This window comes from Microtus pennsylvanicus, chromosome 3, assembly GCF_037038515.1.
Source record: "Microtus pennsylvanicus isolate mMicPen1 chromosome 3, mMicPen1.hap1, whole genome shotgun sequence".
NCBI classification, from domain to species: Eukaryota; Metazoa; Chordata; class Mammalia; order Rodentia; family Cricetidae; genus Microtus; species Microtus pennsylvanicus.
The window spans coordinates 123,956,218-123,969,083 of record NC_134581.1 but is presented as its reverse complement, the minus strand read 5'-3'; the positions used below and the strand labels follow the sequence as shown (position 1 = coordinate 123,969,083).

General features: G+C 40.4%; 1 long non-coding RNA gene across 1 annotated transcript in view; it reads right to left on the bottom strand.

Moving 5' to 3' along the window:
* Positions 1-328: 328 nt before the first annotated feature.
* LOC142846467 (uncharacterized) overlaps positions 329-12,866 on the bottom strand; it is a 34,707-nt gene continuing 22,169 nt past the window's right edge. Inside the window, exons 5-6 of the long non-coding RNA XR_012910075.1 lie at positions 1,413-1,626; positions 329-469 (exon numbers count right to left, since the gene is read on the bottom strand). This is a non-coding gene — a long non-coding RNA (uncharacterized LOC142846467). The remainder of the gene's footprint in view (positions 470-1,412; positions 1,627-12,866) is intronic.

The window sequence follows — 12,866 nt, the reverse complement described above, 5'->3', positions numbered from 1 at the left end:
TGTTTCCTACAAGATATGCTAATGTAATTGTGGTACCAAGCTTCTGGGAATAACCAACCAATATCTGATTTGACTAAGAACCATTCCATGTCTGATACTGCTTGAATGACCAAGAACCTGAGAATAGATAGCCGAGGGACCTAGGGCAAAACCAAATACTACTGTTCTTTTTTTTTTGATTGATTGATTGATTTATTAAAGATTTCTGCCTCCTCCCCGCCACCGCCTCCCATTTCCCTCCCCCTCCCCCGATCAAGTCCCCCTCCCTCATCAGCTGGAAGAGCAATCAGGGTTCCCTGACCTGTGGGAAGTCCAAGTACCACCCACCTCCATCCAGGTCTAGTAAGGTGAGCATCCAAGCTGCCTAGGCTCCCCCAAAGCCAGTACGTGCAGTAGGATCAAAAACCCATTGCCATTGTTCTTGAGTTCTCAGTAGTCCTCATTGTCCCCTATGTTCAGCAAGTCCGGTCTTAAAAACAAGAAACATAGCAATAAAAATCATTATTAACACCATTCCACTATACTCATAGATCAGTGACTTGCTCAGTCATCATCAGAGAAGCTTCCTCCTGCTGCAGATGGAAACAAATACAGAGACCCACAGCCAGCTATGGGGGGGGGGGGGAAGGAGGAGGAGGAGGAGGTGGAGAAGGTGGAGGAGGATGATTTTGGAACACTCAGCCCTAAATGGGATGTCTCCATCAAATCCCTCCCCTTAGAGCTCAGGGAACCCTGAAGAAAAGGAGGCATAAGAAGTGTCAGAGTCAGAGGGATGGAGGACGTCAAGAAAAAAGGCCTCTAAATCAACATGATCAGTGCACATACACATGCAAGAGACTACAGCAGCGTGCACAGGACCTACATGGTCTGCACAGGACCTACATGGTCTGCACAGGTCCAGTGTTTATATTATGGCTTCCAGATTAGTGTTTTTATGGGAGTCCTGGGTGTGGAAATGAGTGGACCTCTGATTATTATGCCTTCTCTTGAACTCTTTCCTTTTTTTGTTTATTTTTTCCAATTTCAAAGTCTTAGTTATTATTTTATCATACGATAAGGTATTATATTATACCTTAGAAGCCTGATTATTTTCTAATTAGATAGAGAAAGGGGGCAGATTTAGATGAGAAGGTATGTGGGGAGGAACTGGGAGGAGTGAAAGGAGGAGAAAACCATAATAAGGATATATTATGTGAGAAAAATCTATTCTCAGTAAAAGGGAGAACATTTTAAATGTTTCTATCATGTATATATTATTTTATAAATCATATGCAGAAAATACTCTTAATGAAGTTCCACAGAATGCTAACCTGCATTAAATTGTTTTTCTAAGCATCAGTCTTTGGCTACCAGGCGTACAAGATATGAAAGACTTTCTTGTGGAACAGGAACTCAGAGGGGTATCAGCCTACCTTGTCTAGTAAAGCAGGGCAATCAGCTCCTCAGTGTCTTGCCTGTCCATAGTCTGGACAGCATATTGGCAGCAGTTGAGGTGAAAAGCAGTTTTTTTTTCTGCTCCATGACCGGCTTTGTCATATTTAAAGCAAGTTCCAGGTGGAAATTCTTCTGTTCCAATCCATCTTCTTTGGAGGAGGTAGGGACACTGCCAGGAGTTGGCGTGTCTCTCTATCATAAAAAGCATTTTTATTAAACATTTTATTTTATTTATTTTATTTTACTTTATTGGTTTTTCAAGACAGACTTTCCCTACAGCACTGGAGCCTGTAATGGAACTAACTCCTTAAAAAATAAATAAACGAGAATTCAGGATTTGGTAAGAATCAGTTGTCTCTCATTGGGTAATAGAGTCTCCATTAAATGACTATTCAATCAACCTGTAAGCCCACAAACATCTCCCTCTTTAATTTCCCTACTTACTAAAACAAGCAGTTGCCTCTGATTGTTTTGTAAAGATGTAGAGAGTGTTGCTATCATTTGCTATAGTTTGAATATGACATATCCCCCACAAGTGTTGAAGACTTGAGGGTACTCTTTAGAGAAACTGTGAAACTGAGGAGAAGCGGATCTGGGGGAGCAGAGAAGTGGAGGAAAGGAAAGCTGCTTTCGGATATATTGTATGAGGAAAGAGTAAAAAAGGAAAAAGAAAACAGTTTATTTTGCACTTTTACAATGCAGTTAAACCAGTTATATTTAAGTCTGTTCAAATAGATACATTAGCTTTTTAAAATTCATACAAGCAATATGTTAATCTAATTCCAGTAAATGGAGGTTTCATTGCCTCTAGGTATATCTGAAATAATGTATAAAATATAATTTTCTATTTAACGCTTTTTTATATAAAAATTAAGCATATTCTTTTGTTTCTGGTCTTACGAATTCATGTTTTGCTAAGTAAAGTAATTTTCCCTGCATATATTTAGCCATATTTGTGCATATATACAACATTTATATACATACATATATGACTTGCACGCACACATATATACTATGAAAATGCTAAATGTAGCTTATATTTATTGAAAATTTGCTACATGCAAGGCCTTCTGCTACACGCACTGCATAAACTCTCTTATTTGCACTAAAGGGGAATGAAAACAAAACAGGAAAGCAGCTTCTATTTATAGCTGAGCCCCTGAGAGGGATTGGTTGGATTTTGATAGTCTGACTATTGAAAAGGCGCCTAAGCAGATTTGAAGAGAGAAATATGACACAAAGCCGTGCAGGCTCCAGCTTGGCCATCACCCTGGCTTTCCCTTGTGTCTCCCGCCTCCTTAAAAGGCCTGTTGTGAATATGAGCGGACAGTGCAGGCAGACAGCCCATCAAGTACGCCAGGTTCCAGCCGAAAGGGAAAACTGTCAGTAGAAGACTGCATTTTTGCTAAGAGCTCAAATACGTCACTCTAAGATGGTCACTTCTGCCAGACTCAGCTACAGGTGACCAGCTAGAACACCATGGAACGAAAGAAGCCTGGGGCACAGAAGCACAATGTTCTATGCTACAAGATGTATTCCCAACTGCGTCTCTAACTTGAGGCTCCGTGTGTCAGATCAGCATGTATTTGCTGTCACTTGTGAGCCAGCCAAGACTCCATCAAACCCCGCTTGCCAAATGGAATGCTTCTGACAAGGTCACCAGCAAAGTCACCTTCGGTGGTTGAATGCAGATGGTTGCTCTGTCGGGGCTTGAGGCTCTGTGCACAGATGCCAGAGACCAGTGAACATGGACCCGTCCTAAAGTCAGGAGCTGCATCGTTATCTGCCACAGACACCCTGTGAGCAATCATGTTATTACTAATGGTGGACAGTTTATCAAGAACAGAATACAGAAAGTGCTTCAGCAGACAGGAGTCACAGTCTAATCTCTAGCTCCTGACTCTGATGGTTCTGTCTCACAAACTCAAACTAATGACCACCCAACTGTGCTCTAAATTCACACCAGCAATAGATAGGTAGGTAGGTAGGTAGGTAGGTAGGTAGGTGATAGATAGATAGATAGATAGATAGATAGATAGATAGATAGATAGATAGACAGATGATAGATAAATGATAGATAGACAGGCAGACAGATAAACAAACAGCACATCTCCTTTCTTCCAGACTCACTTGGCAGTTCTGAAGACAAGGGAATAGATAGTAATTAATTTGTGAGTCATTGTGTTTCTGATCTAATAAAATTATTTATTCATCATAATGGGTAAGAATGTAAGAGATATAAGTAAAATTAATCACTCAAATTCTCTCACTGTACATGTCGCAAGCTGGGATGGGGCAATGTGGCAGTGTCTCAGTATTTCATCACACAGAACAGTCAGCAAATGCTTCGGTGTAGGAAAAAAAATGCAAACTTTGAAAGTTCATTTTAGGAAAGAAAAATGGCCTTTTCCTATCTGTCTCCATTCTTTCTTCCAGCTCGCTAACTTCTGTTACCCAAGGGGATCCTTAAAATAGAGTCTATTTATCCCCAAACAGATATAAAAGCATCTGCACCTAAAGAGCTGCTTCCCCTCTTGTTCTTTGGGCTTCTCTAAAAGCAAGAGAGAAAGGCAATGAGGGCTTAGGGAAGTGACGGCTTACAGACCCTTCTTTAAGAGAGTATGTGGTTAAAGGGGTTGCCATGACTTTTCATGCACAACTTATGTTTCCAACAGCTTCACTGGGGAATCATTTATGTGCCACAAAACCCACCCATTGTCATATATGTCTGAGATTTGCAGAGTTGAACATTATCCCTAAAAAACTAATATGTGAGCTTCATGTACCCTGCCTTAGTTACTGTTCTATTATCATGATGCAAACCATTACCATGGCAACTTATAAAAGGAAGCATTTAACTGTGGGCTTCCTTACAGTTTTGGAGGATTAGTCCGTGATCATCACAGGGGGGGTATGGTGGCAGCAGGCGTGGTGCTGGAACAGGAGCTGAGAGCTTCTATTTAATTCAACCAGCAGGCAGAAAGATAGGGAGAGGGAGCCTGGCATGGACTTTGGAAACCTTAAAGCCTACACCTACTGACACAGTTCTCCCAACAAGGTCACACTTCCTAACCTTTCCTAAGCAGTCCACCATCTGGCAACTAAACGTTCAAAAATATGAGTCTATGGGAGTCACTCTCATTCAAGACACCACATATCCCAAATGGCCTCCTGTCCCTTTTATATTACTCCTGTGTGACCACTGTTCTGCTTTTACTTTAGAGAGAATTGCCTATTCTGAGTGAGTCATCTAAATGGAAGTGTAGGCTTTGCAGCTCACTTAATGTAAGGGTTTTAAGGCCTATCATCAAAGAAAAGCAAGTAAAGCTGTTTTAGAGTAAAAATAACTCTGCTCTTTTTATGGGGTGAATAGTACCCTCCACTAGATGGACACAATGAGGTTTGCTTATTTAGTTGTGAGAAATAAACATGGGGTCACAAAGAAAGAGACCACCATTCTAACCACAGAGTCTTTAGAAGGAGAACTTCACTCTTGATCAAGAGTGTGTGCTCGGGAAGACCACACACAAAGAGACAGGAAATGTATTGATTTTTATTCTAAGGAAGGTAGTGGCTGTGGAAAAGGGTCACTATCCCAGGCCAGCCAATTTCTAGAACAGAGTAGTGGGTCTTTGAGTAAACAACAGTTTTTCTGGTGGGATGGGGTGTTGCTTTAACTTTGGGACAGTGGCTGTCAGTCAGCAATTGTGACTCCATGGTCATGTCCTGCTTCTCTGGCAGTGGCCCAGCTACTCAGGCCACAACCTAGTGGGAATTCTGTTTCCTCAGGCCCTGGCTCTGTTGCTGCCAATAAAGGTAGCTTTAACTAAATTTCTAGCACTCTATTTATAAATAAGACTTGAGAGTCAAAGTCTGGGGTGAAAACCTGCTAGCTCAGAGAGGTAAAATAGCATATAGGTAACCTTCTCTCCTTGCTGGCATCTCCCAAAGAGAGCATCTCTAAAATCAAGAAGAGCCTGGACAAATTTGCTACAGACCCTAACAGACCACAAATGCTAACCAAGATTATTCTACACATAGGAACTTTCAATCACAAAAAATGGATAAAATAAGACATTCCATGATAAAACCAAATTCAAGTAACATCAGTATATAAATCAAGCCCTACAGAAGGCACTAAAAAGAAAACTCCAATCTGAAGAGGTTAACCACACCCAAGAAAACAGAGGAAATAAATAATCCCAAACCAGCAAGTTAAAAGAAGGGAAACACACATACACACCACCACCATCACCAACAACAACAACAGCAATACCACCACGACTACCATCATCATCATAACAAAAATAACAAAGTAGCAAAAATCAATATTCAGTGCTCATTGATATCTATGGTCTCAACTCATCAATAAGATACAGACTAACAGACAGGATTTTAAAACAGGATCCATACTACTGCTTCATCCAAGTAATACACCTTAACATCAAGGATAGAACATCACCTCAGGGTAAAAGCATGGAAAAGAAATTCCAAGCAAACAGACCTTCAAAGAAAGTGTTCATAGCCATTTTAATATCTGGAAAAAAAGACTTCAAACCAAAACAAATCAAAAGAGATGGGGAAAGACACTACTATGTACTCACCAAAGGAAAAAAAATCTACCAAGAGGACATTGCAATTATTAACATCTATGCACCAAACACAGAGGCACTCAAGTTCATAAAAGAAACACAGCTACAGCTTCAGTCGCATATTGACCCTCACACCCTGGTAGTGGGAGGCATCAATGCCTCACTCTTGTCAATACACAGGTCACACAGAACAAAACTAAACAAAGAAATGCTGGCGCTAATGGACATTACACCAGCAGATATTCACAGAACATTTCACCCAACCACACAAGAATATACCTTCTCATTATCTCATGGAACTTTCTCCAAAATTGACCACTTGCTTACACACAAAGCAAGTCTTAGTAGATACAGAAAAACTGAAAATCTCCCTGCATCCCATCAGATCACCATGCATTAAAGCTGGATAACAACAGCAAAAGCAACGGAAAGTTTACAAACCCATGGAAACTGAACAACTTTCTAGTGAATGAAAAAAAAATGTGTCAAGACAGAAAATGGAAGACTTTCTACATTTCAAAGAAAATTAATATACTACATACCCAAACTTATAAGACACAATGAAAGCTGTTCTAAGAGGCAAGCTTATAGCACTAAGTGCTTCCATTAAAAAGGGAAGGGGAAGAATTCTTATTATAGCAAATTAGCAGCATACCTGAAAGCTCTAGAGCAAAAAGAAGAAATCACACCCAAAGGGAGTAGATGACAAAAAATAATCAAACTGAGGGCTGAAATCCATGGAATAAAACAAAACAAAAGAGTCAATGAAACAATTGATTCTTTGAGAAAATCAACAAAATAGGCAAACCCTTATTGTAACTAACTAAAGGGAAAGAGAGAATAGTTAAATTAACAAAAACAGAAAGGAAAGGGGGACATAACAATAGACACTGAAGAAATACAAAGAATCCAAGATACTAGACCGTAAAAGGCTAATCAACCCAATTATAAAATGGGGCACTGAGCTGAACAGAGAATTCTCAACAGAAGAAGTTCAAATGGCCAAAAGACACTTAAGGTCATGCTCAACTTCCTTAGCGATCAGGGAAATGCAAATCAAGACAACTTTAAGATACCATTTTATACCTGTCAGAATGGCTAAAGTCAAAAACACCAAGGATAGCCTTTGCTGGAGAGGCTGTGGAGGAAGGGGTACTCTCATCCATTGCTGGTGGGAATGCAATCTTGTGCAACCACTGTGGAAATCAGTGTTTCGGTTTCTCAGGATATTCGGGATCAACCTACCCCTGGATGCAGCAATACCACTCTTGGGAATATACCCAAGAGAGGCCCTATCATATGACAAAAGCATTTGTTCAACTATGTTCATAGCAGTATTATTTGTAATAGCCAGAACCTGGAAACAATCTAGATGCCCTTCAATGGAAGAATGGATGAAGAAAGTATGGAATATATACATATTAGAGTACTACTCAGCAGTAAAAAACAAGGGCTTCTTGAATTTTGCATGCAAATGGATGGAAATAGAAAACACTATCCTGAGTGAGGTAAGCCAGACCCAAAAAGAGGAGCATGGGATGTACTCACTCATATTTGGTTTCTAGCCATAAATAAAGGACATTGAGCTTATAATTAGTGATCCTAGAGAAGCTAAATAAGGAGAACCCAAAGAAAAACATATAGGCATCCTCCTGAATATTAACCTTCATCAGGCGATGAAAGGAGACAGAGACCCACATTGGAGCACCGGACAGAAATCTCAAGGTCCAAATCAGGAGCAGAAGGAGAAAGAGCACGAGCAAGGAACTCAGGACGGCAAGGGGTGCACCCACACACTGAGACAATGGGGATGTTCTACTGGGAACTCACCAAGACCAGCTGGCCTGGGTCTGGAAAAGCCTGGGATAAAACCGGACTCTCTGAACATAGCGGACAATGAGGACTACTGAGAACTCAAGAACAATGGCAATGGGTTTCTGATCCTACTGCACGCACTGGCTTTGTGGGAGCCTAGGCAGTTTGGATGCTCAACTTACTAGACCTGGATGGAGGTGGGGGTTCCTTGGACTTCCCACAGGACAGGGAACCCTGATTGCTTTTCGGGCTGGGAGGGGGACTTAATTGGGGGAGGGGGAGGGAAATGGGAGGCGGTGGCGGGGAAGAGACAGAAATCTTTAATAAATAAATAAATTAAAGAAAAAAAACCTAAAAAAAACCCCACAAGCTTTGCACAGCTGAAAGCTACACAATATAGGCACATATCAATGGGAAATAATTTTCAGCCCACGATTTCGTATCCAGTTGGCATAAATGGTAAATGTAGAATATGAATAAATAAATCACCCCCCAAGACTTGCAAAATCAAAAAAAAAGAAATACAAAGAATCATAAAGACATACTTTAAAAAGCTATGATAAAACCAAATTGGAAAAAAATCTAAAAGAATTGATAATTTCCTCAATACATACCATTTATCAAGTTAAATCAAGACCATATATGCAATTTAAACATACATAAAACCCCTAGTGCAAAAGAAGTAGTCATTGAAAACCTCCCAACCAAAAAAATCCCAGGGCCAGATGGTTTTAGCACATAAATCTACATGACTTTTAAGAAGAGTTAATGCTAATATTCCCCAAATTATTCCATAAGATATAAACAAAAGGAACATTGCCAAACTCATTTTATGAGTACCCTGATATGCAAACCACATAAGACCCAACAGATAAAGAAGTACAGACCAATTTTCCTTATGAACATAGATAAAAAATAAAATATTAGCAAACCAAATCCAAGAATAAAGCAAAAAGATCATCCACCATGATGAAGTAGGCTCCATCCTAGAGATGCAGGGATATTTTAATATACAAAAATCAATAAATATAATCCACCACATAAACAAACTGAATGACAAAAACCACATAATCATCTCATCAGATGGAGAAAAGGCCTTTGGCAAAATCCAAGTCCTTCATGATAAAATTCCTCGAGAGATTGAGAACAAAAGGAACATACTGGAACCTAATAAGGGCAGTTTGGAGCATTCCCATAGCCAACATCAACTTAAATGGAGAGAAACTCCAAACAATTCTACTAAAATCAGAAACAAGACAAGAATATCCACTCTCTCTATACCTAGCCAATACAGTACTTAAAGTATTGGGTAGACCATTGAGACAATTAAAAGAGATCAAGTGGGCAAATTGGAAAGAACGGCATCAAGGTATCTCTATTAACAGATTCTATAATAGTATACATAAATGACCCTTAAAATTCCACCAAGAAACTCTATGGCTGATAAGCACTTTCAACAAATCATATGGATAAAAAATTAACTCATTAACTCAAAATATCAGTAGCCCTCCTATACAGCAATGCCAGGTGGACTGAGAAGGAAATCAATGTAACAACACCTTTCCCAACAGCCTCAAATAATATCAAATATCCTGGAGCTGATTCTAATCAAGCAAAAGATTTATATGACAAATATTTTGAAACACTGAAACTCAAATGGCTGAGAAACACTTAAAGAAGTGTTCAACATCCTTAGCCATCAGAGAAATGCAAATCAAAACTACTTTAAGATTTCATCTTCTACCTGTCAGAATGGCTAAGATCAATAAAAACATGAAAATTTTTTTAGTTTTCTCCAAGGTAGTCTCACTGGGTAAACAAATTACTCTAAAGGGGAAACTCCAAGCCTGGCAGTAGATGCCAACAGAAAATGAAGTCAAAGGCATCTTTGGAGGCTCCTTGTCTCATAATGTCATGCCAGGACTTTTCTTTAAAATTCTATTTATTTTTATTCTTTTATACATATTTTTTCTTTTTACTTCATAGGTCCTTTGGTTATATATTATGGCTTCCATTTTAGTGTTTTTATGGGATTCCTGAGCATGCAAACAAGTGGGTCTCTGCATCTTTATTTGTTTCTTGTGCATTTTCTTTGATCATTTCCTTCTGTTTCTTTGATTTGTCATATATTCATACTTTAGTTTTATTCTATCTTATATTTTATTTTATCATTATTCCTTAGAACCTATTTGTTTTCTTAATCAGAGACATATTGGAGGTAAATCTGGATGAGAGGGAAGGTGGGGAGGAATTGGAAGTAATACGTGGGGGTTGGGATGGGAAGGCCATAATCAGGATACGTATAAGGGAAAAAAATCTATTTACAGTTAAAGGAAAACCGAAGGAATTTTCGGTAGGCCGAACATTTTTGTAAGGTCTTAAATCTCTTCCCACTTGTTTCCTTAAATTGCCAAAGGCAGAAAATAAAGCTTTCATTCTCCTGCAAACTCTATGGTAGGCAATGTTTTCAGCGCCTTGAATAGACATCACAACGCTACTTATTATACAAAGAATAATTAAACTCATATCAGCACTTAAATATCACAGTCAACACTTTTCATTCTTTCTACTTCTTCACACAACTCACTATTGCGTCCCATTAAAAACCTCCCTTTACAGTCAGGCAGTGGTGGCACACACCTTCAATCTCAGCAGTTGAGAGGCAGAGGCAGGCAGATCTCTGTGAGTTTAAGGCCAGCCTGGTCTACAAGAGCTAGTTCCGGAACAGTCTCCAAAGTTACAGAGAAACCCTATCTCGAAAAATCAAAAAAAAAAAAAACCTCCCGTCACTACCTAGCTATTAATTTCATTACATTTCCAAATGTTTTAATAACATATTAAATTTGTTTTAAAAATAAATGAGTGGGGTGGACTATTGATGACTCCTCTGAATAATCCCAAGAATAACACAAAGTAGACCAATCCAGTTCCAGCTGACTGTAGTGGTCCTTTAATCCCAGAACTTGGAAGGAGAGGCCATGAAGAAGCACTGCTCATGGACTTGTGCCCAATGGCTTGCACAGCCTGCTTTCTGATGCATCCCAGGGCCATCTGCCCATGTGGCTCTGCATCCGGTCGACTAGACCCTCCAGCGTCAATCATTAAATCAGAAAAGGCCCTATCGACTTGATGACAAACTATCTCATGGAGGTGCTGTCTCAGGCCAAGGACCTGTTCCTAGATGACTCTCACATGTGTCAATTTAACACAAAGCTAACCAGGACATCTTTACATTCATTTTGGTTTCTGGAATCTTTGGTGATAGTCTCGTGTCTTCTCCTGTTTACTCACTCAGCTTAGTTCGGCTGGCTCTTTCAGCCACAGACTGCAGCCTCCCAGGTGTCAGCGCTACCTCGTCTGTCTGGCTGTCACATCTCTCACCAGTCCTATGACCCCTAACTCTATCCTCTTCCCTCTCTACCAAACTCACCAGTTTACCCACTGAGTACCTGAGTGCAGGGTTTCTCCTCTCTGCTTTGTATAAAATCCCTCCACTCCCAATGGAGTGCTAGGCTTCCTCAGCCTCCTTACTCCCCAGGGAAAGGTGAGTGCGCTATCCGTCCATTCCACAGCCCCACGATGCAGGACACCCATTCCGCAGGCCAACAACACAGGACAATCATACTAGATAGGGAGTCAAGTCAAAGCAGGAACCCAGGTTATTAATATGAGTGTCAGCTATATATGTTAAGTGACAGTCTGTGATGTGGGGTTACCTCCAGCCAATGAGAGACAGCCAGACCCTCCCTCTGGCTGGAGGGGCATCTACATAGTTTTTGCTGTCTCATCCTCACTCAAACTCCAGCGGGGCTTTTCTCTGTCCTACAGGCCTCAAAGTATAGGCCCTGAACTCAAGTCAGGCTTTTTTCTGTGCTATAGGCCTCGAGGTTCAGGCCCTGAGATAATTTTAGCCCAACAGTGGAGAAACTGCAGGCCTTCATGGTCAGCCCATCCAGGGAGAGCTGCCCCATCAACCTAGCTGGTTGCAGAGAAATCAGAAGAAGCCTCCAACTCAAATGCTGCACCCTTGCTATTCACTCACCAAGTTCCGTTTTCCTCAGCAACAAGTGCGTCTCAATTTATCACTATTTTTGTGCCAATCTCCAGAGCTCAGAAAGAGTTTTGGAATTTTCATCTAATTTCTCACTTTGCTTTTGTGAAAAAGATGTTCCAGTTTCTTCGGTTGGACCGTTCATGTACAGTTTATTTGAATTGCCTATTGCCTCTTAATTGTGCATGCCACGTTGACCCTCCTATTTCTCCACTTTTACCCCTGTAATGTCTCCTGTCTTCTGCTGCTGCTATCAGCTCTTCATTGCCTTTCTCTGGAAATACTGAAATGGAGAAAGTAGTGCTATAGAAGGATGAATACTGTAATTACAATGGCAGGAGAAGTGTCTGAAGACGGAGAATGTGGACACATTAATGGAGATCCTGCTGGGTGTGATTGTGGCTGACTTTTTTCCAATTTTACGCAATGTAGTTAGATGATCATTATTGATAATTAATGGGTGCGGGGCTTCTTTTCCCCAAGAACCTGATGATAAAGAGGATAAGATGCTAAGCCAGAAAGCAAATGTATAATTGTATAGTTGGTCAGAGCAAGAGTATGTAGAGGGAACATGAAAGAATGCCTCACAAATGAGCTAGTTCAATGGTAATGCAATACATGGTTGTTATCACTAAGGAACAGCTCATGAGAGGCCAATCAGATGGACACAGAAAAATAAGAGTCAGAGACAGTGATAACAGAATCCATTAAGAACAGCCTGGGGGGGGCGGTGGAGAGATGGCTCAGTGGTTAAGAGCATTGCCTGTTCTTCCAAAGGTCCTGAGTTCAATTCCCAGCAACCACATGGTGGCTCACAACCATCTGTAAAGAGGTCTGGTGCCCTCTTCTGGCCTGCAGACATGCACACAGAATATTGTATGCATAATAAATAAATATTTTTTTTAAAAAGAACAGCCTGGGAAGAGGCTGTCACACTCCCAGGATTAAATACAACTGGTCTGAGTTGCATTTGG